This window comes from Danio rerio, chromosome 15 (assembly GCF_049306965.1).
Source record: "Danio rerio strain Tuebingen ecotype United States chromosome 15, GRCz12tu, whole genome shotgun sequence".
Classification (NCBI taxonomy): domain Eukaryota; kingdom Metazoa; phylum Chordata; class Actinopteri; order Cypriniformes; family Danionidae; genus Danio; species Danio rerio.
This window is the reverse complement of record NC_133190.1, coordinates 38520747-38537017: the sequence shown is the minus strand read 5'-3', so window position 1 is coordinate 38537017 and position 16271 is coordinate 38520747. Positions and strand designations below refer to the sequence as shown.

At 36.5% G+C, this 16271-nt stretch overlaps 1 long non-coding RNA gene across 4 annotated transcripts in view; it reads left to right on the top strand.

Annotated features, from left to right (window-relative positions):
• The window catches only part of LOC141377891 (uncharacterized), an 88175-nt gene that overhangs the window by 21508 nt on the left and 50396 nt on the right, over positions 1–16271 (top strand). The window lies entirely within an intron of this gene.

Here is a 16271-nt window from a genome sequence, read left to right as displayed (position 1 = left end):
TTCCTCTCTGAGCTGTGTAATGTCAAAGGATGCCTCCGCGGTTGTGAACTATTGAGATTTACCGGGCACACAGGGTGCCGAGTCAGTTTAGGCCACGCGCACAATAAATCATCTGTGTGAATGTGTTTGTGCTGCAGTGGAAATGCCAGCGCAGTCCTCGACGGTACAGCTCCATTTACTGGACCATAGTCAGTTAAGATTATGAGGAAACGGTATACGCTGTTTCAAATGCTTTTAGGAAAGAGATCGTTTTGTAACACCCTATCAACGTTGGACGCAAGTGGCAGAAAGCTATGCCTTAAAATCCAATTATCCACCATTTTCCAACGCCCCGTGGTGCTTTAAGCAAATTATAGGGGTAACCTGCATTAAACTCTCTATGGCCGGTGACTGCAAATACATGCTTAACCCTTGTGTACTGTTTAAATGTACTACCCTTTTGTTATGTTGGTGGCTGTTTTTGCCCCATTGACTTCCATTATAATGACATTTTTTGATTGCAAAGCCATAACACCATATAATGCATTCTAAATTTTTGGTGGTTTCCCTGTTTTGAAGAGGTAAAATGTGTAATTTTTACTATAGATCATCAGTTGGCACTATTAGCCATTTAGATAGGCCTGTACAAAAAAGTTTCTGGCTTTTATATGAATTTCTATGGAATAAAATAGAGGATTATAGTGTGTGCGTAAATGGACATACCAAGATAAGTGTGCAAAGGTGTCTCTCTCTCTCTCTCTCTCTCACACACACACACACACACACACACACACACACACACACACACACACATACACACATTTGTTTTAGTCAAAAGTGGGGACATTACATAGGTTTCCATTCATTTTATACTGTCCAAACCGTATATTATATTGCCCCCACCCCTAAACCCAACCATCACAGGAGACTGTGCGCAGCTTTACTCTCTGATTAAGCTCATTCTCTAGGATTTATAAGCATTTTGAGAAATGAGAACATCACCAATGTCCTCATATTTCACCTCAGTTTTGTAATACCTGTGTCATACCCATGTCATTATACAGATTTGTGTCCTGATATTAAAGCAACACAGCATCCAAATAATTATAAAGAGCCCATGATGCGTCACAGTACAAGCAGTAGCTACAACCATTGAGTTTCTTTTGCGTGACAATATTAAAACACTCAATCCATTCTGTGCATAGTAGTAAGTAAAAGGATTAAGGATAGAGATGGCATCGTCTTCTCCACACATGAAGACTGCCTATTATAGCAGATACAGAGCAGTATTTTGTAATTTGTTAAGAGTCTTTTTTACTAAGTCCGGCAATTTGTAGACCCCTCACACACAGTTTATGAACGTGCCCTAGGCTACCGTAGATTAAAACCACTAACTTTGCATTGTAGCCACACACTTTCAGAGCATTTACTAATGGTTGATATTTTAGCATTTTTTTCTGAATAGCACAAATCCATGTATGCATCAAAACAGCAGCCTACTTCCATAATCAGAATGTTTTTCAATACTTCATCCACAACAACAATATCAGGAGTGTTTGAAAAATCTCTAATGACAGTACTCAGAACATGTGCATTACTGCTCACACACACACACACACACACACACACACACACAAACACACACACACTCTCCATATAGACGGCTTTTTACTTTAACTCTGTTTACGATTAAAAGATGATCGTCAGAGAGCCACAGCATCAAAAACATAGAATCAATAGACATCAGCTGCTCCAATGTACCAGCAGAACCCAATTTGCTCACATTTTCTTTCTCTTTAAATAAAGTAATACAATTACATATTCCTAAGGAAAACAATACACAACAAAAAAATAATAAAAAGATAGATAAAATAACATTAAAGATAATATTAAAGCATATTAGGCCACGCAACAATACAGAAAATATATAAATACAAATATTTAAAGGGCACAGAATAGAAATATTTAAAGAGTAATATTTAAAGGGTACAGCAGTAGAAAATAATTTAATCAAAAAATAAAAAATAATAAAAACACTTTCCATTCATAACTAATCCAGGCGCAGGAAAAATAGTTCAGCTATATACATGCATACATATACATCTACACATATTAATTTATTTATTATTTTTATTTTTAAAATGTAAGAGGAAGGGTTACCAAATAGGGTCAAAATTTTCAGTATTACCGCAAATCATACATCTAATCTTTTTTTATTTGCATAGAATGCGTCAGATGATTTATCCAAAATACAAAACTGGTTGGGGAAGGATTTTTCCAGTTCAGTGTTATAAGCCTTTTAGCAATTATTAAACAGAAGGCGAGTGCATTTGATTGTGTGGATGATGTCGGTCTTTTTTTTTTTTTGTACTTCAACTCATGATCAACAGTAAAAAAAATAATTAAAATGGTACCTCTTCCCAACATGGAAAACCACCAACAATCAAAAGTGCATGATTATATAGTGCCATGGCTTTGCAATCAAAAATGTTATTATGTATTATAATTCCATTATGATAACATTATTGTTATAATGGACGTCAATGGGGCAAAAACGGCCTCCAACACAGGGTAGTAGATTTTGCCCAGAGTGTAACGTTTTTAAAACTTTCAAAGCATTTTCCCCAAATAGGCGTCAAAAAAAGATTTGTCACCAAAAATCATTCCATTTACATAGACAACAAATCGAATTGGACATCAAGACCTGAGAGTGTAAACAGGACCAAAGACTTTCATAGATAAGCTCTTAATCAGCAGTGTATCTCTCTAAGCAATCCCTAATTTGCCATTAATCATAAATATTTAGGGGAGTTCTCTAGACCTACCTGAGCTCAAACTCCCCTCTCACCCTGCAAACAGTTTATAATCCAAATCCAATTAGAACCACTTGTTTGGTAAACAAAGTAAGTCTCATATAGTAATATATCTACTAAAAGACAAAATAAAATTAATTTATGAACTGTATTGAACATAAATCATATAGAAATATGCATATATGATTGATTAATTTTGCTGAAATGAATTTAAAAACTTAATAAATATATATTTACACACATTTAAATACTCATCATATAAAGTACCCCAACATATAACCCAACTATAGGTTATTATAGCAACTTTCCAACTATGGGTTATATAATTTAATCCAATGCATTTGGTTATTTGGATTAAATGTTATTTTTTTCCATTCTGGTATTACTATTGCTATTATTACCAGTACTATTGTTAATTTTATAATTATGGCTGTGTAAATAAATCAAGAATTACAAACAATGAAGAACAAAGTGCAGACAGTTATAAACTGTGCAAGCAGAAAATCACGTGTTGATGGAGCAGAATATGGAGCTCTGTGTGCTGTAGAGGCTGTCCAGCAGCTGCAGCCGTCTCCACTCAGTGTCCACAATGTAAAATACAGTTTAACCACATCCAAACGCTTCTAAAAGATGGTCCTGATGGTAAAACGGATATAAAAACCACAACACGAAGGTAATTTGTTAAAAAAATAGCAAAATAAATTATTGCGTTATAGCTTAAATCAACTTTATAACACAAAAACAACATTACGCAGGCATTAATACAGCTGTTTTGTGTCAGTTAAATCAGTTGATTGTTGAAATTCAAATTTTGAACCCAATTGGTTGAGTTATTAAATAAATACCCAAATAAAGGTTAAAAATAACTCAACAAAGCAACAAATATGTTTAACTCAACCATTGGGTTAAATAAATAACTCAACGTTTTTTTAAAGCGTAAGCAACTCGATAATCTGTGGATTTCTGTGGGCACAGATTTTCTGTGAGACGACTAGCACTACAACAGATATTTTTGTGCAGATATTCGCTCCTGAACTCTGACAATTAATCACAGCCAGAAGCCGCTGAATCTCCTTTAATTACTTTGAGTCCAATAAAACACAGTCGCTTACAGAAAGCGAAGGAAAAAAGAGCCACACAATCTGTGTGTTCTCAACTCTTTGATGCATTTGCCAGTTACGTAAGCGGGATAATGACGTCAGATTGAATCATACTGTAAGCTAGTTTTGTTTATATTATAATAAACACACAAACAGTCACTGTTTCTCATTATAAAACCACAAGTGAGCATGTTGTCACCTTTCTTGTTGTGATGCAGTAGAGCCGCTTTATAAGTCATTGACCTGTGCCGTATGATGTCATCAGGATGCTTGTTTATTTGTTGAGCAATGTGTTTTCAGTACACTGTCAGTCAAATACGATTAGATTATTAGAGGGTTTTGGAACAACACGTTAAATGATGTGGAAAGAATGAAATATTTAGACATTCATTTTTACCTTATAAAGTTATGTATGGTTTTTTTTTTTTTTTTACCAGAAAGTACATTATATGGGGCAAAATATAGTTTATTTTTATTTTAATGACAAATCATATCAATAGCCCCTTTCACACATACAGACCTTTCCGGAAAATTGCCGGCAATTTTCCAGAAAGGTTGTGTGTGTGAACAGGTCCTTTTTGAAAATACCGTTAAATTCGTTCTGGCTATTTTCCGGAAAGAGAAGTTGTAACATTACCGGCAATTTGCCGGAATGCTGCGCTGTGTGAATGCAGAAGGAAGATTACCGTAATAAGCGCGTGCACGTCTAGAACGTGCTGACGTGAGACGTCTGCTTTAGCCAATCACAACAGTCAGACGCATTTACGTCTGTGCGGTTTGTGAGAATAAAAACCTTTGAATATTTTTCCAGACACATTTAGCTGCTAGAAGTTAGTTAGATCACGTTTATATGTTCTTCTTAATGCAAACTGTGTAAATAATCATCGATGAGATGCTTATGATAAGCCGTTGTTTGTTTACCTTCAAGCTTTGCGTGTGCCTGTAAAACAGCCTGTGAGCGTCAGCACACGCAAATATTATGAACATCTCGACATGCGAAAGTGATCCTGCGAAAGTTGTTCACAATATTGATCATCCACAGAGTTTTTAATTTAGTCAAATGTTTACAAATACAAGCGCAGCCGTTTAAAGCTCATTTGTGGTGAATGATGTCAGAATTTACCGGTATTTTGGAATGGATGTGTGAATGCTCTTTTCCGGAAAATTTCCGTAACGTCCTCGCCTGTGTGAACAGCGCTTTTTTGAATATACCGGTAAAGTCGTTCCGGAAATTTTCCAGATATTTACCGGTATGACTGTGTGAAAGGGGCTAATATCAAGTAAAAATCATGTTCCATGTACATTTCTTACTGTAAATATATCAAAAAACAATTTTTGATTTTGCTAACTGCGTTTTCATTTTCATATTTTTGTTATTACAAAGTTGTAATGGCAGAATAATGTAATTACATAAGAATGTAATTACATGTATTAAATCAATTTATTTCTGTACAAAAACCTTTAATTACTTTTTTGAACATTACTTACACTTCAACCCACCCTTAATTTTACCCATACCACCAAACCTGTCCCTAATCCTATCTGTAGCCCCCTTAAGAGCATCATCCAAAGTGTCATCTAAAATAGAATAACCACAATAAGTACATTGTATTAATGCAAGTACATAGTAGTTAAGGTCACTTTATATAAAGTGGGACTGTATTTAGTTTTATTTGGACTGTACTTTACCATAAGTATGTTTGGGTATCGTTTGGTTGTTTTTTCGGTACTGGTGATAAATCGATACTTTTAAAATTGTACCGGTGCCTGAACTGATACTTTTTAGCCACAGAATTAAAAAAATAATTATATATATATTAGTATAATTGAACAATATAAATCTATATTTATAATACATTTTAAAGTAAACATCATTCATATTTCATTTATTTGAATTGCATTAATATATCTCTTTTGATTATTTGTTTGTTAGCATAAATGCAAGTTTTGCATTATGCTATTACCATTACATTAGTTTACTACTAACCTGTGGAAAGGCTGTCATCAAAATCAGGGAACACCTTTTTTCTGGGTTTGAAGCTTGTGACTACTTTTTAGTCACAAGCGCCACATTTTTTTTGGGGGGGGGGTGGGGCGAACATACATACACACAGTTGAAGTCAGAATTATTAGCCCCCCTGAATTATTAGCCCCTATTTATTTTTTCTAGAGAGAAGATTATTTTAACACATTTCTAAACATAATAGTTTTAATAACTCATCTCTAATCACTGATTTATTTTATATTTGCCATGATGACAGTAAATAATATTTTACTAGATATTTATCAAGACACTTCTATACAAATTAAAGTGACATTTAAAGACTTAACTAAGTTAATTAGGTTAACTAGGCATGTTAGGGTAATTAAGCAAGTTATTGTGTAATGATGGTTATCTCTGTAGAGTCGAAAAATATAGCTTAAAGGGGCTAATAATTTTGACCTTAAAATGTTTCTTTAAAAAATTTTAAACTGTTTTTGTTCTTGCCAAAATTAAACAAATAAGACTTTCTCTAAAAGAAAAAAATATTATCAGACATACTGTGAAAATTTCCTTGCTTTATTAAACATCATTTGGGAAATATTTAAAAAAGGAAAAAAAATCTAAAGGGGGACTAATAATATAATAAAAGCTAACATTTCCAAGCTACAATGGGTTTTGCTATTTTAGCTAGATGTAATTGTTGTAATGCAACCCTAATTCATTAAGTGTCTTTTTGTATCTTGCTCTGTTTTGTGTATTAATTATTTTTTGCGTTGTAAGTAAGTGATATCACAGCGTGTGTATGTGAGTGATGTGTGTATCACAGCATGCTCTTATTCTTGGCACTATGGCTGCTGTATATCATTAGCTAAATATTACTTTAACATTGAGTTCACAGATGGACACACACACACACACACACACACACACACACACACAGAGTGACATTTGGACTATGTTACACTGCCTTTGACATTTCATAGACTATATGCATGTGCGTCCAAATAAACAGGTTGCGTGTGTGTTGTTGTGTAAGAGCTCTGAGGCGTGGTTTGCTCTACTGACCTTTGCGTTTAATGGGTCAAGATGTTAGAAAGTGCGGACAAACACATGAACACACACATACAGTACTGGAGTGTGTGTTGTTGAGGGAGAGATTAAAGGCTTTGATCAGATCCCAAGCTACATTCCACACCTCAGTGTGTGTGTGTGTGTGTTTGTGTGTGTGTGTGTGTGTGTGTGTGTGTGTGTGTTTGTGTGTGTGTGTGTATGAGAGAGAGAGTGTGTGTGTGCAGCCATGTGAGATTGCGTGCTTGTGAGTGTGTGTGTGTGTGTGTGTGTGCGTGATTGTGCGTATGTGAGTGCGTGTGTGTGAGTGCATGTGCATGCCTGAGAGTGTGTGTGAGTTTGTGTATGACTGTGTGTATGACTGTGTGTGTGTGTGTGTGTGTAAGAGTGTCTGTAAGAGTGCGTATGCCCACCTGTGGGTTGATATACATGCATTAATGTGTGTGTGTGTGTATGTGTGTATGTGTATGTGTATGTGTATGTGTATGTGTATGTGTGTGTGTGTGTGTGTGTGTGTGTGTGTGTGTGTGTGTGTGTGTGTGTGTGTGTGTGAAAGAAAGAGAGAGTATGTGTTTGTGTGTGTGTGTGTGTGTGTGTGTGTGTGTGTGTGTACTTGCTTATGTCCAAAATGAGGACTTTCGCCAGAGTACACACCAGTAAAATGAGGACCACCTTGACAAATGAGGACTTTTTCTTGGTCCTCATTTGTCTGACCATATAGCAGTATTCAGCATGCTTCAAAATGGTGTCCTGGCTTAAAATCTCACTTGTCCTCAAAATGCACTTTTACATGATTTGTGTATCTAAGTGTGTATCCCCCCACCCCAAAAGTGTGTATAACACAGCGCCCTCTAGGAGAACTGCAATGACGCAATGATACACACTTTTGGGATCTGGCCAATCAGAAAGATACAAGGAGGATGTCACGCCCCCTATTGATCTGACGAATCAGAGGCGAAGTGCGTAAAAATAAAGATGGCGGCAGCAAGTTACTATGGTTACTTCACAGAATAAAAGAGACAGCATAAATAAAATTGCACTTTAATTAGTATTTAAATGAAAATGACCAAACTGCGTCAAAAAAGCCTTATATTTGGTGTCCTTAAGCACGGTACTTTATTCTAGGTTTGAATCGTACTGTTTCTGCGCAGATCGCGTTGTATCCCCGAGGGAATGGATAACACGGAAGTAAGTTACAGTATGTAACTTAGGCGGTACAGTAGCAGATCCGAGAAATACTGTGGCATAATAGCGCGAAACGGCCCGCGAGAGCGACACGCAACAGAATCAAATGTTTTCCTGATTTGTGTGTTCTTTGAACTGTCTGTCTGTCCTACACTGTCAGCGACCGCACCGCGCACCTCCCCCGCCCGCAGCTACGCTCCCTCCGGCTACAAAGAGCTCAGCTGCCCGGGAACGAAAGGAGGAGAGGAGCTCCGAGTGCGACCGGGAGGAAATTAGGCGGAATATAATATATAATTTGATGTATATCCGTGTATAATAAATGGTATCATCACTTGGAAACTTTTTGTATACATGTTTAACTTTTTTCCAGAGTTCTGTTTATCTAAATAACATGTTAATAAGTATTTGTTTAAGTTAAGAAAGCTAAAATGCCAGGTTTAAATCATTTTTCTAAAGAATGAAAAGTGTATTATTTATATTTTCTTTGCACTGAGATTTACATATATTATGAGTGAATACATTTCTTATTGAGTAATTTAATTACATTTTAGATAAAGATAAATATAATCAGTGATGGGAGTATAGTCCAAAATAATCAGTTAACTACCTGTAACGAAATCACAAAGTGAATATATATTTTTTCTAAAACTTAAAAAATGTAAAAAAAATAAAATAAAATAAGAAATACTTCAAGCCTGTTTATTTCATTCAAATGTAAACAATGAATTAAGACATTTGCCAGTTCTGTGTATAATATATAGTTAAATCACTTGGAAACTTTTTATATGTTTAACTTTTTCCAGAGTTCTGTTTGTTATCTAAATAACATGTTGATGATAAAGTATTTGTTTAAGTTAGGAAAGCTAAAAGGCCAGGTTTAAATTATATTTAAAGAATAAAAAGTGTTTGATTTATATTTCCTATGCACTGAGATTTATAGAGATTCTGATAGTATTGAGTGAAGTGATTACATTTCTTCTTGAGTAATTTAATTACATTTTAGATATGGTAGAAAAGCAATTTACAGCCTTTTTTAAATGCTCAGACACTAAACGTGAAAACTGACACAGACTCACTGAAACTCTTCACTCTTACCTTATTAACACCAATTCTACAAAACTACAAGTCCATTGCTGTAGTGTATTTGTGGATATTTGTTTGTGTGTTCAGTTACTAGTTTCAAGAAATATTGATAAGTATTCTGGAAGAGCTGTAAATACAACTTTAATGTTGTAGTAATTCATTACTTTTTTTAAATCGTTTACCCAACACTGATAATAATAATGTATTAATACTACATGCATTTGTTATTTTTCAGCCAAATTCTTAATGGAATAAAGCCATGGTCTTTCTGTAATAACTTAAGTTCAGGCAGTTTTAGACACTCTTTACACAAAAGTCTAAACAGATGTGTGTCCACTATAACAGATTTGCACTGTGATGCTCTTGTTACAAAACACCAAACAAAAAGAGTGACAGTTAAAAACAAATAAAACACTTGGAAAGATACGATAGCTGTATGAATGTGTGCCAGTTCTGTATTATTTTTTTCACAGCTGCATGTGCAAAATATGAGCCAGAATAGACACAGGTGTTACAAATTTAGATATGAACAATGGCGACAACCTAAAAAGAGGGAAGGAAAAGAAGGAGGATGAGGAGGATGAAAGAGCCTGATCAGCCTGGTCAGAGGGTAGGCCTCAGACTGAGCTCTGTATGAAGACAGTCAGTCTCTCATTGACAGAAGTTTTAGTTGCCTTACTTTGCATTCACTGTTTCTATTAAACTTGTGCTTTTTGCATAATGAGAGTGCTGAATACACAGATATTGTGATTTCACCTAGTGGAACATGTTCTTGGATCAACATTTCACATGTGTGAAACTCTTCCTGGAAGGCTACAGGTCACAGTTCAGCTTTACTTCAATGAAACACCCCTGATCAAACTAATTGAGTCCTCCAGGCTTGTTTGAAACAGACATTATAATAGATAGCTAGATGCCCCATTAACAAGCCTTGATATCACTTTTATGAACTTGAAAAGTAGAACTTTATTATAACTAATTCATTGTTTGGTACAACAACTATACCGTTTTTCCATGAAGAGTTTTTACTGTGGGACAGCTATTTAGAGCCATTTATACACTATATGCATTACAAAAAACTAAACTCATAACAAAATTAATTATGGGATGTTGATCTCTGCTCTGTCCACTTTTTTGATGTTGAAAATTCAACTCTACAGTTTAACAAAGTGACTTTTATTGACATTTCAGTATTTGAATGATAAAGTGTATAAGAAATAATATCTAGAGAAATACGTCTGTAAAATAACAGGAAATGTACTGGCAGCTTATTACAAGCTAGTTTAAATTGGATATACAACACCAACCCAGACAGTAGATCACTTTAAACCAGGGGTGTCCAAACTTGGTTATGGAGGGCCATAATCCTGCTGAATTTAGCTCCAACAGACCTGAAAGGAAGTTGTTTTTTTTTGACACCATAAAATTATAATCAGTTAAGAAAATACACTGTTCTTATATTTTATATCAGGCAAAACAGCAGCTCCTCTGTTCAGTTGCCTCTGTTTATAGCGTAGTCATAACCGGATTAACCTCGTTGACTTATCGGAACAACGGACTGAAGCGGACCATGAGGCGTTTAGCTTTCTATTATAATGTCTATGGTTTGAAACCTAAAGGTTTGTTGAAGCAGGCTGGGAACTAAACTGTGCAGGGCTGTGTCTCTCCAGGAACTGAGTTTGACACCCTTGACCTGTTGAACCTGGAACAACATTTCTATTAGTCAATCAGATTGATGAATAAGTTCACATTTTATGTTAAGGTTGATTTACATTGAGGGTTACATGCTTCTACATCATTGTTGTACGACTAATCATGCTCTCTGATATTGAGAATAATTTACAGTTATGGCTAGGTTTATGCCGACAAGAAATTGTCTAACAGCAAGAAGGTCGCTGGTTCGAGTGTCATCTGGGCCAGTTGGCATTTCTGTGTGGAGTTTGCATGTTCTCCCCGTGTCGGCGTAGGTTTCCTCCACAGTCCAAACCCATGCGCTATAGTGGTACTGATCAACTACATTAGCAGTAGTGTATTAGTGTGAGTGAAAATGATGGGCCCACTGTATGAAACATATGCCAGAGTAGTTACAGGTTCATTCTGCTGTGGCGACCCCTGATAAATCAGTAACTATGCTGAAGGATAGTGAGTGAGTGAATGAGTGAGTGAGTGAGGTTTAGGGGTAGGGATTAGGCAGTGGCGTAGCGGATGGGCCCGCTGTATAAAACATGCCAGAGTAGTTAGAGGTTCATTCTGCTGTGGCGACCCCTGATAAATCAGTAACTATGCTGAAGGACAGTGAGTGAGTGAGTGAGTGAGTGAGTGAGTGAGTGAGTGAGTGAGTGAGTGAGTGAGGTTTAGGGGTAGGGATTAAGCAGTGGCGTAGCGGATGGGCCCGCTGTATGAAACAAGCCAGAGTAGTTAGCGGTTCATTCCACTGTGGCGACCCCTGATAAATCAGTAACTATGCTGAAGGACAGTGAGTGAGTGAGTGAGTGAGTGAGTGAGTGAGTGAGTGAGGTTTAGGGGTAGGGATTATGCAGTGGCGTAGCGGATGGGCCTGCTGTAGGAAACATATGTCAGAGTAGTTAGCAGTTCATTCCACTGTGGCGACCCCTGATAAATCAGTAACTATGCTGAAGGATAGTGAGTGAGTGAGTGAGTGAGTGAGGTTTAGGGGTAGGGATTATGCAGTGGCGTAGCAAATGGGCCCGCTGTATGAAACATGCCAGAGTAGTTAGCGGTTCATTCCGCCGTGGCGACCCCTGATGAATAAGTAACTATGCTGAAGGATAGTGAGTGAGTGTGTGAGTTAGGTTTAGGGGTAGGGATTAGGCAGTGGCGTAGCGGATGGGCCCGCTGTGTGAAACATTCCAGAGTAGTTAGAGGTTTATTCTGCTGTGGCGACCCCTGATAAATCAGTAACTATGCTGAAGGACAGTGAGTGAGTGAGTGAGTGAGTGAGGTTTAGGGGTAGGGATTAAGCAGTGGCGTAGCAAATGGGCCCGCTGTATAAAACATGTCAGAGTAGTTAGTGGTTCATTCCGCTGTGGCGACCCCTGATAAATCAGTAACTATGCTGAAGTGAGTGAGTGAGGTTTAGGGGTAGGGATTAGGCAGTGACGTAGCGGATGGGCCCGCTGTGTGAAACATATGCCAGAGTAGTTAGCGGTTCATTCTGCTGTGGTGACCCCTGATAAATCAGTAACTTATCTGAAGGATAGTGAGTGAGTGAGTGAGTGAGGTTTAGGGGTAGAGATTAGGCAGTGGCGTAGCAAATGGGCCCGCTGTATAAAACATGTCAGAGTAGTTAGTGGTTTATTCCGCTGTGGCGACCCCTGATAAATCAGTAGCTATGCTGAAGGACAGTGAGTGAGTGAGGTTTAGGGGTAGGGATTAGGCAGTGGTGTAGCGGAAGGGCCAACTGTATGAAACATGTGCCAGAATAGTTAGCGGTTCATTTCGCTGTGGCGACCCCTGATAAATTAGTAACTATGCTGAAGGATAGTGAGTGAGTGAATGAGTGAGGTTTAGGGGTAGGGATTAGGCAGTGGCGTAGCGGATGGGCCCGCTGTAGGAAAAATATGTCATAGTAGTTAGCGGTTCATTCTGCTGTGGCGACCCCTGATAAATTAGTAACTATGCTGAAGGACAGTGAGTGAGTGAGTCAGTGAGTGAGGTTTAGGGGTAGGGATTAGGCAGTGGTGTAGCAGATGGGCCTGCTGTAGGAAACATGCCAGAGTAGTTAGCAGTTCATTCTGCTGTGGCGACCCCTGATAAATCAGTAACTATGCTGAAGGATACTGAGTGAGTGAGTGAATGAGTGAGTGAGTGAGTGAGTGAGTGAGTGAGTTACTAGAGATTGATTTTATCACTGGTGATACTGTGTCAAACCAGTTCTGGAAGCTCAAATTAGTACGATCAGATGTGTTTAGAGGTTAAATTGAGGGTCTGCTGTCCCCTCACTTTTATTTACTTAAAAAACCTATAATAAAAATGTGTATGTGATCTATCAAGCATGTAGTTTGTATTTCATTTTTTTACTATATAAGTTGGCAGTTCATTCCGCTGTGGCGACCCCATGAATGAATGAATGAATGAATATATATAGTAAAAAAAAAGAAATACAAACTACATGCTTGATAGATCAGGAATCCCTGTTTTTATATCAGTTGTTTATTATTAATAAATAAATAGATAATAAATAAAGAAATGTATTAATTTGTTTGGAGATTAAATTAAAGTGCATTGTTATCAAAGAAATCGGGTTTTCTAAAAAAAAAGTCAAATGAAAAGAGCATGTTTAATGTGAAACAAATATGTGAAAACTTCAACACGTGGATGCATACATTTAGCAAACTCCAAGTTGAAGTGTGTTACCTGCTGCAGCTCCCCTCCCCCACCCCTCTGTTCGCGTGTATGTGTGTGTGTGTGTCTTGAGCACCCATCCCCCACTGTCAACTCACAGAAGCCTCAAGAGAGCTGCCCTGGGGTAGACTACGACTATAACAATAATATTAAATTAGTTTGTAAATGTAATTCAAGTTTACAACACCTATCAGGTTTCCCCTCACTTTTATTTTACTTAAAAAAAAAAAAAAATAAATATATATATATAGTAATAAAAACATGTTTGATGGATCAGGAAGCATGTTGAAAACATGCCTTAAGATTGTGTTAAAACGCTAAGAATCTCTGTTTTTATATCAATTGTTTTTATTAATTAATAAATTATATATATATATAATTTATTTATTTGTTTGGAGATTAAAGTGCACCATCAAAGAAATCGGATTTTCTAAAAAAAAAAGTCAAATGAAAAGAGCATGTTTAATGTGAAACAAATATGTGAAAACTTCAACACGTGGATGCATACATTTAGCAAACTCCAAGTTGAAGTGTGTTACCTGCTGCAATTCCCCTCCCCCACCCCTCTGTTCGCGTGTATGTGTGTGTGCGTGTCTTGAGCACCCATCCCCCACTGTCAACTCACAGACGCCTCGTGAGAGCTGCCCTGGGGTAGAGACTATAGGTGCGTTCGACATGAAGCTCAGCTGCAGCCGGTGATCAACGAGATTAGCCGAGCGCAGGCGGGGCGGAGTTGAAAACGGAGCCGTCAAGACGGACAGCTGGACACTTCGGGACTCAAAGTTGCTGCAGTCATGATGACCGATCACATGGCGTCATCATATTTTTTTGTTATTTTTATTTATAACAACAAAACATTTACAAATAAAACAGAATACAGGCTCTTCAAACTGTAGTTCCTTTTTAAACAATAAGAGAGAATTATGAATAAAATATATAACAAATGCATGAGAGAAATAAGAGGAAATGAGAGGTTAATATAAACATAAAAACGAACAGGTTCGTTTTCAAATTCTAGGAGTTAAACATCAATCTTTAGGCTAATACTTCTTGTTTGAATCTGCTAAAAAAGGGTTTACATATATGTACATTTATAGATATAAAAATTTCCCATGTAAAAAGCAAAACAAGGTGTTTTGATTAGGTCTTAATAAATGACATTATTTTGGATGATGAATGAATTTTCAAAAAAGCATTTTAATCCAAAAAGATTGTGTTGAAAAGAACAAAAGGTAAAATAAGTGAGCTATGTAGAAGTTTCCCAGAAAGAGCAGGTAGCCTTTAAACTGCTAGATAGAAAATAAAATATATATTTATATTATAATAATAAAGCCATTTTATGATTATTTAATAAAATAGTTCTTTACTTTAATTTGTTAAGAGAGCTTTAGGGGGGCAGGATCAATGATGATGATTTTCTTATTTCAATTCAATTCAATTCAATTCAGCTTTATTTGTATAGCGCTTTTACAATGTAGATTGTGTCAAAGCAGCTTCACATAAATGGTCATAGTAACTGGAACAGTGTGGTTCAGGTTTTAGTGTTTAAGTTCAGTTCAGTTCAGTTTAGCTCAGTTCAGTGTGATTTAATCATTACTGAGAGTTCAAACACTGAAGAGCAAATTCATCAATGCGTAGCTCTACCAATCCTGAACCATGCGAGGCAGTGGCGACAGCGGAGAGGGAAAAAAAACTTCACCTGATGGGAGTGAAGAAAAAAAGCCTTGAGAGAACCAGACTCAGTTGGGCACGACCATTTTAATTTCTCCGCTGGCCAAAAGTCTGTAAGTCTGTAAGACTTACAAGTCTGTAAGACTTATTTGAGTTCATATTTAGGTTATTCACTAAAATGTACACTAAAATATATCATTTAAATCGTTCATGGAGATGAATGCAGTAAATAGTCTGTATAAAAAAAGTTAAAAAATAAACCTGTGCAAACAAGCTAACCTTTATAACCAGATTATTTAACAAAAGATGATACTGCAGTAAAATATTTGTAGTCTTTTAATAAGCAAGATGTGTACAGGATAGAGAGGGTGTGAAAAGTGAATTGTTTGTTTTGAAACTTTTGAATCGGAATTTGTCCAATTATAAACCCAAAATACACGTGTTTGTTGTCATGTGGTGAACTTGGCCAATCGTGTAATATCGGTGTCGTCATCAAAGCTCCTGCAGTCGCTCTTCAGAAGCTGCACGGTCTGAGTTTGCCGTCTGATCTCGGAGCGCTGTCGCGGTACTTTGATGCCACATGTGACAGTCACGTGGCGTCGGCGCAGCATCAATCCGGACAAGATTTCTAACCAGAATGCACCGCTTTAAGACAGATTTCGATCGATCTGCGCAGCGCTGCATGAAGTCGAACGCACCTTATGACTATGATGACGACGACAATATAAAATTAGTTTGTTAACGTAATTCTAGTCTACAACACCTATCAGGTTTCCCCTCACTTTTTTTTTACTTTAAAAATATATATATATTTTTATTTTATAATTATTTTTTATTATATATATATATATATATATATATATATATATATATATATATATATATATATATTTATTTACTTATTTGGAGATTAAATTAAAGTGCACCATAATCAAAGAAAATCAGGTTTTCTAAAAAAAAAAAAGTCAAATGAAAAGAGCATGTTCAATATAAAACAAATATGTGAACACTTCAACACGTGGA